The sequence below is a fragment of the Danio rerio genome, chromosome 21, assembly GCF_049306965.1.
Source record: "Danio rerio strain Tuebingen ecotype United States chromosome 21, GRCz12tu, whole genome shotgun sequence".
NCBI classification, from domain to species: domain Eukaryota; kingdom Metazoa; phylum Chordata; class Actinopteri; order Cypriniformes; family Danionidae; genus Danio; species Danio rerio.
The window spans coordinates 21959040-21980726 of NC_133196.1; the positions used below are offsets into that span (position 1 = coordinate 21959040).

The 21687-nt window shown below is 34.8% G+C and overlaps 1 long non-coding RNA gene across 3 annotated transcripts in view; it reads left to right on the forward strand.

The window, feature by feature from the left end:
- The first annotated feature begins 8506 nt into the window (after positions 1-8506).
- LOC141379854 (uncharacterized) overlaps positions 8507-21687 on the forward strand; it is a 70881-nt gene continuing 57700 nt past the window's right edge. The window contains exons 1-4 of one of the 3 annotated variants that reach the window (XR_012396763.1): positions 8507-8565; positions 14440-14516; positions 14622-14704; positions 18730-18792. This is a non-coding gene — a long non-coding RNA (uncharacterized lncRNA). The remainder of the gene's footprint in view (positions 8566-14439; positions 14517-14621; positions 14705-18729; positions 18793-21687) is intronic. The other 2 variants (XR_012396764.1, XR_012396762.1) reach the window with 2 other exon arrangements.

The following is a 21687-nucleotide window of genomic DNA, read 5'->3' on the forward strand; positions in this document are numbered from 1 at the left end:
TATATATCAACGAGACACTGTTTCGCTTAACTTTATTTTATTATTTATTTAGAGAGAGAAACAAGCCTCTATTAGAAATGTATAATAATTAGGTTGTGAATATTTTTTAGTAAAATGAAAATCCTCTGAAATATCACCCACTTCGAATGCTCTCATTCAATTGAATGAGCGTTATCAGTGGTTATCAGCCGATAGATATGGGCTAGTAGGGTCCCTCTGCTCCTTCTCTTGGGCTCAGAAGGCTGTTATAATCCATCCACATGGTTAATCATCTATACTAATAGAGAAAACTGCAGATCCAGATCAGCTTTGACAGTACTGTAATAGTTGGGTTTGGGGTTGATGTTGGGGTAGACCTTAATAAATACAAATAATGGGAAATTTAACAAATAATATAAATAATTATTGAGGTTATTCATCTATACTATTAGAGAAGACTCCAGATCTGCTTTTACATTACTGTGACAGTTGGGTTTAGGGTTGGGGTAGAGGTAGACATTAATAAAAACAATTAATGGGGATTTAATAAATAATATAATAATAAATAATAATAATATTTATTTATTTATTATAATAATAAATAAATAATTGAATAAATAATATATCTAGTTAACTTCTGGCCGCAGTTGTATGTGAACTATAGATGATTAACCATGTGGGTGGATAATAACAACCTTCAGAGCCTACTAGTAGGTGCAGAAAGCCCCTACCCTGCAGCCACAGGATGTCAACATGACTTCATATTGATGTTGTACCTGTACACCAACGTCATGGGGATGTTAGAGTTTGTTTGTAAATGATTTTAGGTTGGACATTGACATTGGCCTGATGTTGGGTTCTGACGTCAAACCGATTTTCAACCTAAAATAATCCAAATATCAACGTCTGTTCATGTTACACCTTGACATTGTTTGGACGTTGCCACTATGACATCTATCAGACGTTGGATTTTGGTCACTTTCCAACACAACCTAAAACGTAATTTGACATCGTTATTGGACTTCAAAATAATTTTGTCCTTAGACTCTGGCTAGACATTGAATTTTGGTCAGCTGACGTCACTCCCTAAATATAACTTCATTTTAAACATCTTATGATGTTGTGTGCCTGTGCTGGGTACTGGCCCATATCTATCAGCTGATAACCACTGATAACGCCCATTCAGTCGTGTGATAATAGTCGAATTGTCTGGAAATATCCAAATATTAAAGTAAAATGTAATGCATTAATGCTATAAACACTGAAGCATTTTACCGTTATGCCTTCTAGCCTGTAAACAACACAAATGTGTCTCCTAAATGAACAAAACCAGAAGTTTAAAGTTCATTATTACAGATGAGCAGAAGGTAGGAAGTAGTTGAAATTCATTTTTGCAATTGCTTCCTGTCTTTCTAGCCTAAAGTAATCACAATGAACAGCATTAGCATTTTAATTGGGTCAACAAAAACTGCTAATTTATGTTAAAAAAAAAAAGGAAACATTTTTAAGGATTCTTCTTCTTTCTAAGCATGAACTGAAAGCAATTAAATTATTTTCTTACATCCTCGAAGCGAATTCTCACACAGGCTTTTCTTTAATTAACATGAATTGTGCTGTTTTTTAATTAATTTTTTTAAAACACAAAGTCGACCGCACTAAAAGCTCATCTGAGATGTCCTGAAACAGTAGCGGGACGCTGCTTCCACCCGGGTGGCAACTGACACCCTAACATGATTTAATAGGCTCTTTGATGTTGTCCAAAGTGCCTGGCACGCAGACCACATACTGCGAGGCCTCATGTGGGTTATTTCTGGAATTAAAAAAATCGACAGCAGCACAGGAGGAGCGCGGTGTCCAGTTCAGCCGCAGGCTAGCGTTACTCCAGTGAACTTGGCCAGAGATGGAGAAAGATGAGATCTCCTGCTGGGATCAATAGTAATGGCCTTTACAGACACAAAAACAGGGTAAATATTTGCCCCGCTCCTTGTTCTCCTTGCTTGAATGCTTTTCCTGTTTTCCATTCACATCTACGTGTCGACGTCTGTATGGATGCTGTGTATCCGTATGTTGTCTAGCAAAGCATATCATGCAGTGATTTTGAGCATAAAAGAGATGAGATGAAGCCTTAACCTAGTCAAATCAGATATGTTTGGTCAGACTACATTTACTGATTAAATTTGATTACCTTAGATTGTTTGGTAACCATTAAAAATAAGACATTTAAAATAGTAATTACTTATAATAATGTGCTTTGAAAGACATCCTCATTCTTTAAAAACCTCCTGTGGAACATTTTATGGCTCCACAAAGAAATGCTGTCGTCCATTTATTGTCATGGGAACAAACCTAGAAGGACATTGTTGGGTTTAATTCAGGAAGGGTTATTTTTGTAAATGGCCTGTAGTGTCTGTCTTTGTCCATATGCAACATTTTACACGGAGGTCAAAGGAATCTCATTGAACGTCCTGGGTTTTTTCCACCACAAGGCAGTTGTGTTCCTGTGTTCTCTCCTCATTTTGGTCCCGGTGTTAGACATCATTTCCTAATTCTCTCCACACCTGCTTCTTCATACAGCTGTGAAGACCATGATATCTAAACCACCATTTCCCTTCACTTCTTGGCTGTGTTGCCTGAATAGTAGACATTTGCTATGACGTCGCCGACGGTGCAGCGCTGACTTGCATTATGATATGACACCTTTTTATATCTTCAAATGCCATTGTTTGTAAATACACTTGCTGGAACAGCTCAAATAAATGATTCAATAAATTTGTCATTGTTGTAAGAATTACCTCTCTCATTATTTTTAATTTATTTTTTTACAGTTATCAAATTTATTCACTTTTTTTATGGGGGCAACACACCTACTTTTTCCACACTGATTTTGGTAAATGACACAGTATTTAACTGTAATATGAACTGCATTTTACTGTAGGACAGTTATGCAATGTGTTACTGTATTTTAAAGTTGCAGTGTGAAAATTACTGTATATTTTACTGTAAGGATATACAATACTGTAAATGCATATACAGCAAACCTTGATTTACTGTAAGTTACTTTAGATTCTACAAGAAATGGTTAACAGTGGCTTATTATTCCTCCACAATAATGTGTATAGAAGCCTATAAAACCATATATCTTAAGAAGTTTTGACATAGAACTAGGACAGTCTTATTGTTAACCACAGCAAATTTAAAGACTCTAGCTCAATCTTTCTAACGCCATCTACTTTCAGAATTAGCATTTTTGCTCATGCTAACTTTTAAACCTTAAGGCCTAAAAAAAATAATCATCTTTCGTCTCAATTCCAGACTGGAGAGGATTCAGTTGCATTTCGCCAATTGCGTTTTATCCATGAACAGTTTTACTTTTTGAATTGAAACACATTTTTTTGGTCGCACAGTGTTTTTTTTTTTTTTTTTATCAATTATGTTGTATGGAAGTTTGAAATTTTGGATGAAGCCTTACTGTGTGTTTGACATTCATAACCTAAGGTTGTCTGCACAACTGGCATGAGATTTGAAAAATGACAACACAATTTCCAACTTTGATTTAGTGGCTAATTCGGATGAATTCATACAATCTCATTTGCACAATTTATTATGATTCGCTTATTTCCCAATGACTGTTGGGTTTAGGGGTGGGGTTTGGTGCCACACCTCCTTTTTATTTTCGTTTGACTGAACTTGTATGAATTCAAATAAATTAGCCACTAAACTGATAAAACATAAAATAGTTACGTTTCCTCACAAGATCAGGCTGGTTTGGCCAAAAGTCTTAAAATTTCTTTTTGAATTCATAGCAGCATATTGATATTAAATAGCAATATAAATTTTTACTTGTTAGCCATTATGAATTTCGCCATAAAATGCTTCATTTTCAAAAGATGAAGTCCATAATCTTCTGCGCTGTAGGTACTCAAAAAGATGTAAATATATTTTATAGTTTGGCCTGTTGTCAAAAACAGATCTTATTCTTAAAAGATTTCGTGGAACAATCTGAGAACAATTAACTCGCTTTTCTAACTGCTAGATTATCTGTGTTCAATTACAGATTACAAAAATTTGCAAAATTTACACCAAACTTTGTCCACCATTAGCCAAATTTGGATTTTCACATAACTTTTATGCAAAAATGTAATCCATAGCTTTTCCCTATACCCTAAACCCAACCATAACTGTAAATTATTCCCAAAGTCAGAGGGGAATAATAGTTGAATAACAATCATGTAGAAGTACATAACCCTAACCGTAAGCCGAAAATTAACAGAAACTGTAAACGCATCCCTTAATTCTGATTGGCTGATTGGAATGTTGTTCCACGATCAACATAGTTGTTAATCCACGAACGTGTCCGTGGTCAAATCACACTAACTTTAAGGATATTCTAGCTGAATCCATCAAACAGAGAAGGACAGCTACTTCAAACACCGAAAAAAAATGGTCAGACTTTGATTAAAGATTACCAAATTTTTTTATTTATTGATTTATTTTTTTTTTGTGGATTAAAGGATTAATTGTTCGCCTAAGGCAGTGGTGCCCAAACTTGGTCCTGGAGGCTTCATCTTGTCTCAACACCTCTACCTGGAAGCTTCTAGAATGAAAAGTAAGTGCTTGATTAGCTTTTTCAGGTGTGTCTGATTGGAGCTAAACTCTGCAGGACACCGGCACTTGAGCATGTGCTCTAGCAAAATAAACATAGAAAATTTTGATTTCACACTGACTACTTTAATTTCTGCTTGCAGCCGTAGTACAATTATTAACATTATAATTTTGGGATAGGATTTGTGGGCGAATGTATTCCTTTTGGATATTAAAATAATAATATTTTCCTCCCTTTTAAAAGAACTGACAGTGTGCAAACATTATTTGACAGCACTTTGTTTTGGATAATTCAGCTGAGCCTTAAGAAACCTGCTCAATTTCATTTCAAATCCTCATTAAGCACAGAATTACAGCAAGGCATGGGATTTCTGATAACAGATCGCTCTGAGTGAGGGATAGAAATGGTCAAATTTTCCCATCATTATTATTACACTCAGGAGTCGATGAATATTAATGAGCGAGCGCATGCTCTTGGGCATTGGCCAGTTTAAACAAGAATATAGGCTCGAGGGAGATTCCTGGGTGACATGGTGCTGAATGGTGTCTACTGTTCTCGCCGATTTAACTCCAAATATCTTGTGTCTTGTTCTATTTCTGCCCTCTGAACTCTGGGACAACCAGACAAGAATGTGGCAGAAAAAAAAACTATTCATGCATCTCAGCAATTTGTCCTCGCCGAAACGAGACATGAACTAGATTATTAGATGTATTTCATTGCATTTCACCGTAATCATTTTTTATATGCACAGCGTCTTGTTTCAATTGCCTGTGATGAGAAAACAAACAATGTAAAAACAAAAAGCATGCTGGAAATGCATTGACCTTCATAGCACAATTTGTTCATTTGTGGCCTTTAAAAGTGAATGATTGCTATAAAATATATATACATAAATGAAACAGTTTGTTCGTCCTTTTACAAGTACATGCAAACAAGTTCTTGGTTGCTAAGGAACTGTAAAGACGAGCTTTACCTTTGAACTCTGCTCAGCTAACTGAAATTCTCTGAGAGAAGTGAGGCTGGATAATGGATTAAGGCTAGTTAAGATCCTGCAACATGCATATGCACACTTGACTCCTGATCTTTAGGCCACATGAAGCATTATCCTCTGAGGAAAGAGATCAACATATGAAAATGTCATACCAACCAAATTTTTCACTAGCTAACCTCTTTCTCAATTCTTAAATGAAGTATCTGGCTTTATATGGGGTATCTGCAACTCCATTCAGCAAGCTAAAAATAACCAGACTACAGCTGAGAGGATTCATTTCTTCTTTCGTACGAGGGAAAGCCTGGGGCAGTGTGATATTTTCAAGGCCAGGGATCACACAGAAAATAAAGCCCAGTGAGTGACTGTATACTTCCAAAGTGTATTAATGTGAAGTCAAGTCTTTTTGAGCAACAGACAAACAGTCTGCATGGGGGGAAAAACTAGGGCTGCTTCACAAACATGAGAAATTATACTTTTGAAGGAAAACAAAGAGAAAGTAAGGTAACAAGCAGGGCTGGGTGGATTATGTTGCTGATTACATGATAAAAATTGTATTTAGTAATGTAATCTGTAAAAAAAAAAAAAAAAAAAAAAAAAAAAGCTGGGGTGCCATAAAATATATATATATATAAATAACGGCTGTTAAATTACAGAAATTTACTGTTAAAATAACGGCCGTTAAATTACAGAAATTTACCATAAAATAATGACTGTTAAATTACAGAAATTTACTGTCAAAAAATAACGACCGTTAAATTACAGAAATTTACCGTAAAATAATGAACATTAAATTACAGAAATTTACGGTAAAATAACAAACGTTAAATTAAAGAAATTTACAATAAAATAAAGACAGTTAAATTACAGAACTTTACCATGAAATTATGAACGTTAAATTACAGAAATTATCTCTGAAAAAGCTAACATTTCTGATTTTTTTAACAGTGTAGCTGACTCCTTATGCATTCTGACTAGACATTTTTATCTAAATGTCAAATGTGCAATATTTAGTGACAGATTTATTACCAATATGGACGATCACCTATGATTGCATCTTGCTGGGGGCAGCATGGGGAGATGGTGCAAAAAAACAACAACAAAAAAACTAAAATATGCCCCAGTAAGCTTCGAGATACTACTTTATACAAGTATATTAATTTAGAATGGCAATCCCAGAATAAAGGTGTAAGGGGCCATTCACATTTGGCGTCTTTTTCACATGCAAGTTTGTTATTCTTTATGTGTATGGAGCTAATAAAATGCCAAAACAATCTGAATTTGAATTGTGTTAATTTCAATGATTGAAAATTAAACTTTAATAAATCAGATTTTTTTTATGCCATTAAAATTGTTATTCTATTTCTGTTTCTATTTGTTATTTATAGTATAAATATAATATATTATTTTAATTCTTGTTTTGAATTTGTTAATTTGAATTTTATAATTGCAATATTGAACCTCTGAAATTTAAGACAATTGATTTTTTAAGGCAGAATTTTTATAGACGTATTTTCAAGCTTCAGATTTTTTTGTGTTTTGAATTCATAGACTGCAGATATTAAATTTTCAAGATGAAGAAATTCAGAACATCAAATTTAATGTTCTAAATTTCAAAAACAGAAATTCAGATCGTAAAATGCAGATTTAGCGCAACTGTGGTAAATGACATATTTTCATGCACACACATCTTGAAAATAAGAAATTAAAACTCAAAAAATTTTAACAGTTCAAATTTATATTGTTTTGGCATATTATTAGCTCCATATAAGTGCAACTGAAATAACGCTGGTGAAAGCAAACTGACGCATACATGCAGAAAGCCATTCCCATGTGCTTCACACATGCCGCTCCTGACAAGAGAGAAAAAATAATTAATCTGTTTTTTTACAGAATGTACTCCGAAATGTTATTTTATGAGCTTACAATTCCAAAATCTGCGATTAGAACAGACACAGATACAACATTTGCTTTGTTTGTTTATGACTACTAAATTTTATGATGGGTGTAATTTACAAACATGAAATACAGTTTCACTGTATTCATATTCACTGTCTGAAACCGATTTCATAAAGCTGTTGATACGATGGCTCGGAGTAGAAAAAAAAGCTTTTAGAGTACCAGTAAAAAAAGAACTAACCATATGAATCTGTTAACTTACTTAGGTTTGTGCATGTCATTAAGAAATTTAAAAATTGTTTGGCCTTGTAATCTTTAACTGAACTCTAAAAAATGCAGTTCCTGGTTTTTTTTCAGTTAAATTGTCAGGTCAGTTTTGGGTTTTTGGCTTGGTTAACACTTAACCATACTTAATTTTTCTTATTAGGTTTAGTTCCTCATCAAGGGTCGCCACAGCGGAATGAACCGCCAACTTATCCAGCATATGTTTTACACAGCAAATGCCCTTCCAGTTGCAACCCAGTACTGGGAAACATCCATACACACTCATTCACACAAATACACTACGGCTGAATTAGGTTTTTCAACTGACCTATACCACATGTATTTGGACTGTGGGGGAAACTGGAGCACCCAGAGGAATCCCACACCAACACAGGGACAACATGCAAACTCCATACAGAAATGCTAACTGACCCAGCCAGGACTTGAACCAGCGACCTTCTTGCTGTGAGGTGACTGTGCTACCAATTTAAATGAAATTTTAAGATTTTTAGACATTTTTAGATTTTAATTAAATATTCCAAGGGCAAATATTTTTTTTCTAAATGACATGAACAGATGAATTGTTTACCACAGAACAAGAAATGAGAGGTAACAAAAATCATATGGTTAGTTTTATTTTAATATAAGCTCCGCCTCTTGTCGCGCTCAGCCAATAGAACTAATGTGTCAAGCGCTAGGGCGGGGTTAAACATGAATCGCAGGCGCGAAAACTAAAACCGAAGGCACAAAACAAGCATTGAAAAACGCACGGTGTTTCCGGAAGTGTCAGATGATGCCGTGATGCCGCGAGCACGGGAAGTGTAAATAACAGGTATTTACGCTGCTGACACTTTTAACAACCTATTATCATAAAGTTCATCGTAATATAGATAGAAACAAAAATGTTGTGTACATTGACACCTTTTCCACAAACCACATTTTGAGCAAAGTAGCCTAACGTTCCTAACCTCACTTAACTTCCGATAAACAGTCATTTAATTCTGGAATTTCTATCATTATACTCACTTCTTGACCTTATCAAAACAAACTTAAACGTTTATTAACAAATACCATCTGCAGACCATAATAACTACTAATTATGGCATTTTCCTGTCACTAGTTTTATTTTTAATGATATAGTCTTTTCCCTCATTTTGACAGACAAATGTTTTATTTCTTTGCTTTGTCAATATTGCAGTAAACACAGCTAACAGGGATTAGAAGTTAAAAAGAAAAGCAGACCACGACTGTGCAGTGTCTTTTCATATCAATACAGAGAAATACAAAGAAAAAAGGAAATCATCGGGAGGAACAGAACGCAGCTTGCATAGGGGACTGAAAAAAATCTTATGATACCATTATTTTCCTGACAGATAAAAATAGAGCATTATAGAAAAAGGCACAGCTGATTCAGTCACACTGAGAGATGTTTTTTTTTTTTTTTTTGAGTGCAACATTGTCTAATTCAGTGATATTGACAGGAAGTTTTATAAATCAGAAGTGCTATCCATATTTTAAGACTTGTTAGAAAAAAATATATAGCGCTTTTTCGGGTTAGACATTGAATTGCCATATTGAGTTTAATATGAACACAAACGAGGTTGTGAGGAGGGATAAACTTATTCACAAAGTCATACACTGCATACTGTAAAACCAAGTCATATGAGAACTTCAACACTGTTTTACTGAATTTTGTTACTGAATTAGATTTTTTTGTACTTTTCTCGTTTTAATTTCTGTCTATAGTTAAATTAAGTTTTAGACATTAAAACAAATTAGATTTTCCTTATTTGCTAAGTCATTAAAATGTTATAGTGGATTTTTGTTTCTCCTGCTGTGGGATAAATGGGATTGCAAACATAACTATTTGTTGTAGTTTCCATTCATCACTTTTGAAATTGCAAAATAGTGAAATTGATTTCTGTCTCTGGAAATTGGAAAAGTAAATTCCTGATTTGGACACAGATTAACAAGGACTTTTTTCTTGTTACTTTCATATTACTTAATGAATTCAGCTGTTGCTATGTGTGGCCTAAATTAACAGTCTGCCACATTCACTTGGAAATGTAGAATGTCTTCAATAATATATAAAAATGCAAAATACAATGAAAATAATTTTCTCAAATGCTGCATGTTGTTTTGCAGATTTAATTCTGGCCAATTGTGATCATTAACTGTGTCTGTTTGGAAGCCAAGAACTGATTTTTATGCAACTTGTTCAGAGCCTGTTTAAAAAAAGAGAATGTAAACTAATCCATTAGACAACTGTTTTTATTTATTATCTGAAACAAAGAAAATCATCTCAAAAGAAACTTATAGGTCTGCTTCAGAAATTGCATACTTCCATACTATATTCATTCATTCATTCATTCATTCATTCATTTATTTTTTTTTTTTGTCTTAGTCCCTTTACTAATCTAGGGTTCCAACCCAACACTGGAAAACATCCATACACTCTTGCATTCACACACATACACTATGGGGAATTTATTTTTTTCAATTCACCTATAGCGCATGTCTTTGAACTGTGAGGGAAACCCACATGAGCACTGGGAGAGCATTCAAACTCCACATTGAAATGCCAACTGACCCAGGCCAGGCTCCAACCAGGGACCTTTTTGCTGTGAGACGATTGTGCTACACACTGCATCATTGCGACACCTCCATATTATATAGTACGCTAAAAACAATAGGCGAACGGAGTACTTTGTCCAATTCATAGAATTTGAAAATCAGTATGTGAGAAGTACTCTGACCGCTGTGCGATTTTGGGAAAAATATGTGTTTTGTTTTTTTCGATTTTGATTTAATTTTGTAGTCAAGCTTCAGCTCAATAATCTGTATTGTAGCTTCTTACTGCTCAAATGCAGTGAGTGTTAGTTCAAAAGGGAACTGAAAAGATTTTAACTTGCATTCAAATTTTTTTTTAAATATTCTGAAATTAAACAAATTTTTCTCCAGAGAAAACAGTAAACACATAAAATGACCTTACCTTTCTGTAAACAAGTTGAACAAATTAGGGGGATATTATAGTTATAAAAACAAACAAAAAATTATTATAAAAATACAGAACACTCAGCAAACTAACATGGCTGAAACAACTCTGAATTTGTACCTTGCTGTTGCTTGCTACTAGATTGAGTGTCACTTGCAACACTTTCAGTTGACTTTTTTCGTAAGACATTCATCACTTAATTGTGCTCACCCAATTGGCTAGTAAGACTATCACACACAGACAGCAGTCACGCATTTGCTCTGGGCAGGGGAAATTAAATAATACAAATATATGTCATATGACAGCCTCTTGCAATTAGCTAATCGCAACGTTTTTAATCATTATTGCGATTCAATTTTAATAAATCGCATAGCCCTACCTACCTAGATTTAAAAGTGTGCATCCAATGTGATGCCCCTCAAGAGAATTCATGAATGGAAATGAATTGATGCAACTCAAGTGGGTAGGTCACACGTCATTGTGACAAAACGGCAGATGTACTGTAGTACGTCAAAGTTCCATTCATACTACTGACCTTCATACTGTAAAGAATGCACTTTTCTAACGGCCGAGTAGTACATTTAATTTCAAATGCTGTACCTACTAAGTAGTAGGCGGTTTCGGACACTGCCCACGTCCTTCTTTTTCTAAATAAAGGCTGATTATAAAAATACAGCTGTGGTGAAAAAATCATTCAAGAAATTGATTCTGTGTCAATTCTGAAGCCGCCTTTCTACTGCACATGACAAGCGGCAGACCATAGGTCATTCATTTCCAATGGAGAGTAGTCTGGAAGCTGAGAAATAGTTTTTATTTTTTAAATAAAAAAATGTTTATATTTAAAATAACATTTCTATTCATAAATGAGTAATAAAAATATTATTTTATGCTGTTTCCACATTCCATCCAAAATGTTTTGCTGTCTATGAGTTTCTAGCATTCAGTCATTAAACCATGATGAATGCACAGAGAATAAAGGTTCTTGCATTTGCACTCCTTAATTTAGGACAGCGCGAGAAACAGTTTCTCTCCCATGGTGCACGACAAAACTGAAAATTCTGTGCGACAGCGACAAGGGGGTGCATTTCGACAGTTTTTTCCAAATGTCATGTGCAGTGGAAAGGCGGCTTTAGCTTTCCAAAGTGCATCGCTATTCTCTCTTGAATCGATTATGAGCTTAGTTTTAACAGCATATGGCGATGTATGCTTTAAAAAAACTGCTTGCATTCAATTTCTTACTAATACCACTTGAACCTAAAGCAATCATTAACAAAGTTAGGAAAGGTTTCAGTGGATAACAAGAATACTCATTGTGAGCTGTGATTTAAAATTAATCTTGTGACATAAAAGTCAACCTGTATTCGCTTTCTTTCTCATGAGCATTTGAATGTACTGTTAAAAACTATCCTAGAGCACCATTTGCTGTTAAAATAAAGCTCAGAATTAACCCAAGAGAAAATGGCAATAATAACATTAATCGCAAATATGCTGTGTGCTAATATGGCTGCAAATAAATTGTCTATTCCTAATTTGATGTATAAAAATGATCTTTAATCCACTCCACAATGCTAAACATTCTTGCTAGGAAAATTGTCCTATTAAGCAATTACATGTCCTAATTAACAATTTAAATAAACAGGGTGTCAACTGTAAATGCATGGATGCTTTAGATATGGGACAGGTGATCAGGGGAGTGCCGCAGGCATCTGTAGCAGTTGTAACAGACAGAGAAAGGCTCGTGGGAGCACCTGGCTGATTACATACAGGTCCCACTGGGCCGGTTCAGCGACAGGACAGCTCAATTACAGCAGTAAGCAGAGACAACAGAGTGAAATTAAAGCTGCTAAACAGGACAGTGTCATATGCGGGACAGGAAGGGGAGTGTCTGACTGTGTGTGTGTGTGTGTGTGTGTGTGTGTGTGTGTGTGTGTTCAGGGTGACGTAGATGTCAAACTACTCTCTAGAGAGATCTGTTATGGGAGGTCCTGTAAGCAGATGCGAGCTGGTATGTTAGTTTGAAGCTCAATGAAATGTCTTTAAAACTCTCTCGTCTCTAGAAAGTGTCAGACACCAAGGGCGGTATAATTAAGGCAATTGCTGTAAGTGTGTTGGAGGAACATTATCCTGTCTGGTCCAAGCTCTCAGGGCTCTATTGTGGTTCTTCTTATCGTCTCTGTTGTGCTGGTTTTCATGGGTTGAGAGGTGTGCCCTTTCTTTTCAAGTGTATATGATGGAATCAAGTTACCGTTGTTAGTTTTATGTTGCGAGTCGCTGTGCTTGGATCCTCTTAATCTCTTCATCAGCTTGTATGCCCTACACCACCAGTATATTAAAAAGCCATCTATTACAATGCACCTTTCTCAGTTTAAAAAAAGGGAAATCCACACAAATGTTTATCAGGAAGAATTTATGAAAATACAATCCAATCTGACAACTTATGTACTAGTGTATACAGATGGTTCAAAATCAGATGGACAAGTATCTGTCGGAAATTGTATAGTGTTTCAGAAAGAGTATTCCCAGACAAAGCTCAATATTCACAGCTGAAGCTTGTGCACTGCTTTTATTTCTGGAAGAAATGGAAAAAGAACAGCAATACCAGTTTTTAATTTGCACAGAATCCATGTCCTGCTTACAAGCATTTGAATCTATGAAAACTGATCATCTTATGATTTTTAGCATAATATAAAAAGTGGACTTTTTATTTTTTGCTGGATACTTGGTCATATGGGATTCATTGGAAACAAACGTGCCAATAAAGCAGCTAAGGAAGCCCTGTAGTTGGAGATAACACAATGTAAAATTCCTGTGTCTGATGTAAAACCTGTTTTAAATCTGTATATTATTGAGAAATGACAAATGGAATGATGAATGTGGAAACAGCACACTATGAAGTGAATCCATTTGTAAATGAAAGAAATAATTACTAGTTTGAAAATAGACATGACCAGGGTGTACATGAGATATAAAATTTACAAAGTTACAAGTTAAAAAAGTCACAGACATTGAACAAAAACAGGTCATTTGTAAGAGTTGTCGCAGAATTGTTGCCATAGCATGAGGAAATACAACCATCAGCGCCTAAAAAAGCACCACATGTGGCAACATGAAGAGTGAAGAGATTCATATCGCAATATTTATCACACAAAAATAAAAATTTTTGCAATTTAGATTTTTCTAATATCGTGCAGCCCTACTCTATAGTTTATTTAAAATACTGTAAATGCATATTTAGCTAGATAAATTGTGCTGTAAGTGTAAATAGAAGAGGATTAAACAAAATATAATTTGAGCATCGATATCGCAATGTGTGTATTTGCTAGGGCTGCACGATATTGGAAAAATCTGACTTTGCGATATTTTATTTCACTGCGATATATATTGCGATATACTTTGTTATAGTTGGAAAAAATGTTTGTTCACACTTTATTTTATATATATATATATATATATATATATATATATATATATATATATATATATATATATATATATATATATATATATATATATATATATCAGTGTAAAACAAATTAAAGCAATGTCTGAATTTTCCAATTTCTTGCAGCCCTAATATACAGTATTTTTTGGTATTTGTATTTAATTTGTAGTAAGTTACTGACAAGCTCCTGTCAGTGAGTTTCTGTAGATTCTACAGAAAATTGTCAACAGTGTATGTTTTACATGTTTTTTCTCTAAATATGTCCACAGACATAAAGGACTTCCTTGCATACCCTGACCATTAATTGAAGCCCCTGGCCTAATGTCTTCATATTAGTACCAAAATGGTACTGTAGGCTAATACATACTGTAATAGTTTCTCTGGAAAGTTGTACCTGACCATTGCATTGCACAACTTTTGCTCCATTATTTTCTTTTTCTTTTTTTTAAAGGGATTTTTAAGGGACATATTTCTAGATCTATGCCATAGCATCACAGCTTATGAAAGACCGTTTCTTCCTCAAGTGCCTCAAAAGTGAGTATCTTTTCAAATATTTAGTGCCAAAAAGCTATGCTGATACAATAATGGCTTTGGAAAATAAAATCAGAAGACTTGACAGGAAGATTGGAAGGGATCGCCTCTGTTATGAGTGGGCGACATGGGCATGGCAAAAATATATCACAAATGTTTTGCATGATTCTTTGTGATGTTGGTTTTACTGTTTTGCAAGTTGCCTGCAGCAGTACAGCCTAACTAATATCCATATTTAAAAAAAACAAAGCCTTAAAAGATTTGTATAGAAAATGAATATTTAGGTTAAAGTGGATGAAGATTGAAATGTTTGTCATAGTTTTTTTATGGCAAAGATAAAATAAAGAATCATATTACAAATACACATAATAGACTAATAAACAAATAGGTGTTTATTTTACAGTTCAGTGTGTGTATATATAGCAACAGTTAATCAATAGTTAATAGAAGTTGAATGAAAAAATACAACACAAATAAATGTTTTCATTTTATTATCACAAAAGGGATAGTTCACATGAAATTTTTAATTCTGTCTTTATTTACTCACTCTTGAGTTGTTTTAAGCCTGAGTAAGTTTCTGTTAAAAATAAGTTGGTAAGGATAAGAATGTTGGTATCCCAACAGTTGCTGGTCCACCCTGACTTCCACAAAATTCTTTTGCTACTATAAACAGCAAATGTTTGGTCACCCACATTCTTCAATTTAGCTTTTTTGTGTTCAGCACAGGAAAGACATTAATAGAGATTTTGGACTTCAGAGATATATTAATATCTGAATTATTAATATTAACTGGTTAAATTTTGGGGGGTGAATTATCCTTTAATGACAAGCACCAACATGTTTAGTCTATTTGTCTGCCGCCACTTTAAGACCTGCACACATCTAATTTGTCACATCAAATTCATAACTGATTACTTTAGAGAAAAACTGTAACTACTCTCAGTTTAGACATAGCCAAATGTTTTTATATGTAAATTTTGTGTGGTTTGACAGTTTTAACCTAGTCCTGTATTGGAGTACTGTTTGACAGGCTCTGCAGTCTGCACACACATAGTGGCCTTCAGGAGTATGTACATGCTCTGAAAAAAGCACATAGCAGCATCAAATTAAAAGCACATAGCAGCATTGTTAAATTAAATAAAGCAAAGCTTCAAAGCGCATACAAAGAACATACTTTTGTCATTGTGATTAAATGTCATGCCTCCTAAATGTAACTTTGCTACTTAGGTAATATTTGATTTGAATGCATGTCGTCATATTTTACAGTATATTGAAACAAAAGTGCCAGAATTGCAACTGATGCTTATGCGCTATAGCACGATGATAAAATGTTTAGTTCAGAACATTGGTTTCAAACACTGTAAAAATGCAGGGTTACACACAATTTATTCATGTTATCTCATTACAAATCGATTAAGTTACCTTAATTGTTTTTACAAATTTAAGTGGATTGAACATAAAACAATTTAAATAAGATAATTTTAAATAAGTTGATTGAACAAGCAGCAAAATATATATAATTTTTTGAGTGAAACTTGGCATGTTTTATTTTTTAGCTTGGTTTAGTTAGGAATGTATAAAACTTGTGAAATCAGCTGTGTTTGTTTGGAAAATGTGAAATCGGCAGTGTTTGTTTGGAAAACACTACTTCGAAATAAATTGTGGGTTAACCTGAAGCTAAATGAAGACATTTTAATTGTCCACAATCAAAAATCACATTGCACTCCTCTTTTCAAGACAGATTTTTAAAGACCTGAAACAAACGTGGTATTTGCTCAACACATTTTTTTATTAAAATGTAAACCTTTTATGGATTTTTACCTGTTCATTTACACAAAAGAATGCATTAAAGAAACCTGAAAACTTTTTTTTTTTAATATTTTGAAATTGATACCTTTTTAAATGTTTTTCTTGTATAATACAAAAATGCAAATTTGCAAAAATAGTGTCATATGTCTGTCATATGCATGCCTATTACATTTTCAGTCATAGGTCAAGTCCATGCACAAGCTACCAAAACAACAGTGGTAGTCTATACTGCAAAAGATGCTTTTCTTACTTGTATTTTTCACTTGTTTCTAGTCCAAATAACTAAAAAAAGTCTTAAATCAAGAAGGATTTTTACAGATAAGCAACATATTTTGTTTTATTTTGTTTTAAGAAATAATATTTCAAATTAAGTGAGTTTTTTCTTAAAACAAGCAAAAATACCTTTATTATATCTTAGAGAATATTGGAATTTTCTGCTCTGAACGCAGCGCAGCTGTTTTTGTTGCCTGTTCCTTTAATGCTAGTTCTAACTGCCCACCGTTCGCACGTGCCTGTCAGAGTGTGCCTCAATCTCCGCTTCGTCTTTGTCAGATAAACAGCACAGTGATGGACATGAAGAAAGCTGATCTCACTTAATGTTTGTAAGAAATAGTACAGTAAGAACTTTACCAATGATTATTTGATGTATTTGTTGTAGAGTTAATTCAAGTCTTTCTGCGACGGTATAAGCCAAAATGTTGTTACAAAGTTCACACATACTATATACACACACACACAGCATGCACGTTTAACTTTGCACTATTTCTACACACAAATGTGCACTATTTTTGCACACTGCTGTATGCATATCCATTCTGTTAATGTACAAAATAAACCTGATTTAGCATCCACATACAGGGATCAAAGCGTCTTCTTTTATAATTGTACTGACATGCAGCTGTGGTGAAAAAGATTGTAAAATCACTGTAATTTGTTACAAACATGCACTGTTTTAACAACATTTTATACTTGTAAAACTCATTCTTGATCACATTTGATGATGACTGATGATCACAGGGAGCTGAACAGATCTTTTAATCCTGGTTGCTTTGTGCATGTCCTGTCTTGTTGACATTATTATATGCATTACTATGGAGACATTTTAATATGCGACTGTCAATCAATTTGGTGGGTGGGGAAACTACAATCCTTGGTCACTATTCAGTGGACCTCAAAATTGGAGGGATTTGGATTCTATTTTAACATAAGGAAATAAAAAAAAAGAGACTTGTCTTTATATCTCCCCAATATACATTATACCTACACACAGTTCTATCCAAACAGCTTACAAAAGATGATTTTCATCATTGGTGCCCTTTAAAAAGTCATAATGTGGCCTGGTAACCACAATAGTGTTTTTAGTGGTTTTTGCAGATCAATTTTGATAATGTTGATGTCTGCATTTCATACTTAAAAAAACACACACAATGGAAAAACATTTTTGGTTTGTGTTCATCGTTGTCATGTAAATGAACCCTGAGATTAGGATCTCTCTTAGCTCAAGAGAGAAGAAATCTGAAACTCTCTGTGTGGATAGCACACGTGATAGTAATCTGTTCATATATTAAAGCTTATGACTGTTTCCTAAGAGCTGCATTAGCAGTGCATCACTTGCCTCGTGCGTACAGTTTCCATTTGACCACAGGTACTACAGCAACAAAAATACTCAAAAGCACTCATGTTCAGCAGCACAAATGGAGCCAGGGACAAATCAATTTAGATGAAATTTTCTCCTCCTTTTTTTGGACCGTTGAACTGAGCTCTCTCTTTGTCTGTACATGCTCGTGAGTAATGAACATCCTAAATCTTTATTAGTGTTACCTTGGTGAGTGTGCTGGCACAAGAGACGCTGTCAATGCTCTACATATTGTTTTCGCTCTGCCAAATAGTAAGAGATGGTGACAGGAAGGAATTTGATCATGTATTTCGAGCCTGACATATAATGACCTGACCATGCATCTACTCGAACCCGGCGCTTATAACTCCTGCCAGTTCCAGGATGATTTAAAGTAGTTAGCAAGTTTTCTCTGCCAAACGCTGTGTATGTGTAATTATGTGCAGATGGGTGGACTGATGAGTGCTGAGTCGCTGGTGCGGTTTATGGTTTAACGTTGACCACGCAGCCAGATGCAATGTGAAGGATGTGGTTTTCGGACATGAACTTCGTATCATTATGGGAAAGAGTATGACGTTTTCTCTTTTTCTGTCCTGATTTACAGCAATCTGAATTTTCCTTCTTACACATGTAGCGAGACCAATGACGTCCCATAGGAATATGTTCGGTAAGTACTGCTTCTTGGATATGCTGCAAAGTGCAAACTTAAATAACCTCTCGTTTTCCGCTTTGTACAAACTTGTTAAAAGATCTATGCGTCTCTGCATGCGGGCGATTGGAAATACAAAGTGGTCTTCACACCAATGTCATTACTTAAATCTTATTAGCACAGACTGAGCCTTTGAAAAGCAGATGAAGCTGTGGTGTATAGAAATCCTGTGAATGTAAACATTTCGTGAGAGATATTTTATCCCCTGCTCAGAGGTCTTGATTTAAACACGCTGGTCGCTCTGAGTTCCTGGGATTCAGTTTTTCCATATGCCGTCTCAGAGAGCCAGATTATCTAAACTCCGGGAGACGGCTGAAATGAATATTTCTCTTGGCTCTGGACTTGTCAGCATGAAATTAGGCGTTCGCTAAAATAACGGCTGGTGTCAAAGTTGTACATTGTATCAGGAATCTTCTGTCTGCCAAGAGGAGAGCGAGGTGTGAGAAGAGGGAGTTTCCCTGCTGTCTTTCATTTAGAGCTGTGCTTCTCTAGCTGGGGTACATCGACTGCCCCAGGTGCTGCACCGCACGACTCTGGGTACTGACTATATGTTTTTTTTACTTGGTATTTTTATTTTCCTGCATTTTAGTTCTAATTTTCTTTGAAGGACAAATTTCTTCCTCAGAGTAATAAAAATTCATGTAAAAGTGATCGTGACTATAAAATTATAGACTTTTCATTTTAGTCTTGTACCTTTTTCTTACACAGTAAAATGAAACTTGGAATTTTGCTGTACACAATGTGACATTTATATTTTTTAGTTGCATTTTTTTTTAAATGTGACTTTCTATCTCTCTATTGCATTATTGTCACAATATGGTAATTCTTGCACTAAAACTTAATGTATTTACATACACTTACTGGCCACTTTATTAGGTACACCTTATTAGCACCGGGTCTGATTCCCTTTTGCCATCAGAACCACCTTTATCCTTTGTGGCATAGATTCAACAAGGTAATGGAAATGTTCCTCCGAGATTTTGGTCTATATTGACATGATAGCATCACACAGTTGCTGCAGATTTGTCGGCTGCACATCCATGATGCAAATCTTCTGTTCTACCACATCCTAAAGGTGCTCTAATGGATTGAGATCTGGTGCATGTGGAGGCCATTTGAGTACAGTGAAGTCATTGTCAAGAAACCAGTCTGAGATGATTCGCACTTTATGATATGGCATGTTATCCTGCTGGAAGTAGCCATCAGAAGATGGGTACACTATGTTCATAAAGGGATGGACATGGTCAGCAACAATACTCAGGTAGGCTGTGGCATTGACACGATGCTCAGTTGTTACTAATGGGCCCAAAGTGTGCCAAGAAAATATCCCCCACACCATTTCACCATCACCACCAGCCTGAAACGTTGATAGATCCTAGACAGGATAGATCCTTTTATGTTGTTAATGCCAAATTCTGACCTTACTGTCCGAATGTCGCAGCAGAAATCGAGACCAGGCAACATTTTTCCAATCTTCTATTGTCCAATTTTGGTGAGCCTGTGCAAACTGTAGCCTCAGTTTGCTGTTCTTAGCTAACAGGAGTGGCACTTGATGTGGTCTTCTGCTTCTGTTGCTAATCCGCTTCAAGGTTGGACGTGTTGTGCATTCAGAGATGCTCTTCTGTATACATCGGTTATAACGAGTGGTTATTTAGGTTACTGTTGCCTTTCTATCAGCTAGAAACAGTCTTGCGGTTCTCCTCTGACTTCTGGCATCAACAAGACATTTGCACCCACAAAACTGCCCCTCACTGGACATTTTCTCTTTTTCAGACCACTCTCTGTAAATCCTAGAGATGGTTGTGCGTGAAAATCCCAGTAGATCTACAGTTTTTGAAATACTCAGACCAGCCCAACTTGCATCAATAACCATGCCACCTAATAAAGTGGCCGTTGAATGTTTACCATGTATATATCATGATATGATTTTTATATTTTGTTGTTTTTTTAAATGTGATTATATTTTTATATAGTTGATTTTATATGTCAAATTTTGTGTTTTTTTTTTTTGCAATTGTCACTTTAAATGCTTTTTTACTGGTGGTTAGTTTGGAACATTGGTTTCAAACACTTTAAAAATGCAGAGTTCCACACTTCCTTCATGTTGTTTCAATGCAAATCAATTAAGTAACCTTAATTGTTTTTACAAACTTAAAGGTATTAAACAAAAAAAAATTTAAAAGGCCATTTTAAATAAGTTGTTAGAAAAAGCAGCAATTTTTTTTTGTAAAACTTGGCATGTTTTATTCTTTAGTTTGGGGATATATGAAATATGAGAAATGTTTGTTTGGAAAACGTGGAACCTATAGAGCTAAATGAAATGCATAATTTATGTTTGCTTGGGCAAATTTATTTTAAAACATCTATCTTTAACACATCAATTTACAGGCGAACAATTCATCCTAAAATTGATAAAGTCTACTGTATACAATGACAGCAAAAGGAAAGCCACAATAAGCCTGCAAAGCTGTTGTTTATTCAACAGCTGATGAATGACTTTTATAAACAGAAGTTAAACAGGTGCTCTATGACAAAAGAGAGGGTAGAATAAAGTTACATTATACAGTGCGATACAGTACGTTGCAGTTGTATAGTGTAACTTTATTCAGCATTTTACAATAGTTTATCTTTTATATATTTTTTTAATCTGAGGCCATTACTTTTCTGTAGACCATTTTAATTTGCAAGTAGGACATCTCAAAAATCAGTTTCAAATCTGTTTGGTAGGCACGAGCACTATCTGCAAACAAAGCCTGAGACAATACACAGAGCTCCTGTGTGCATCCATGATGTTAACAAAGCCTGTTGGCTTATTTTCAATCTAAGAAATACTGTATCTCAATTTGCTTGTTG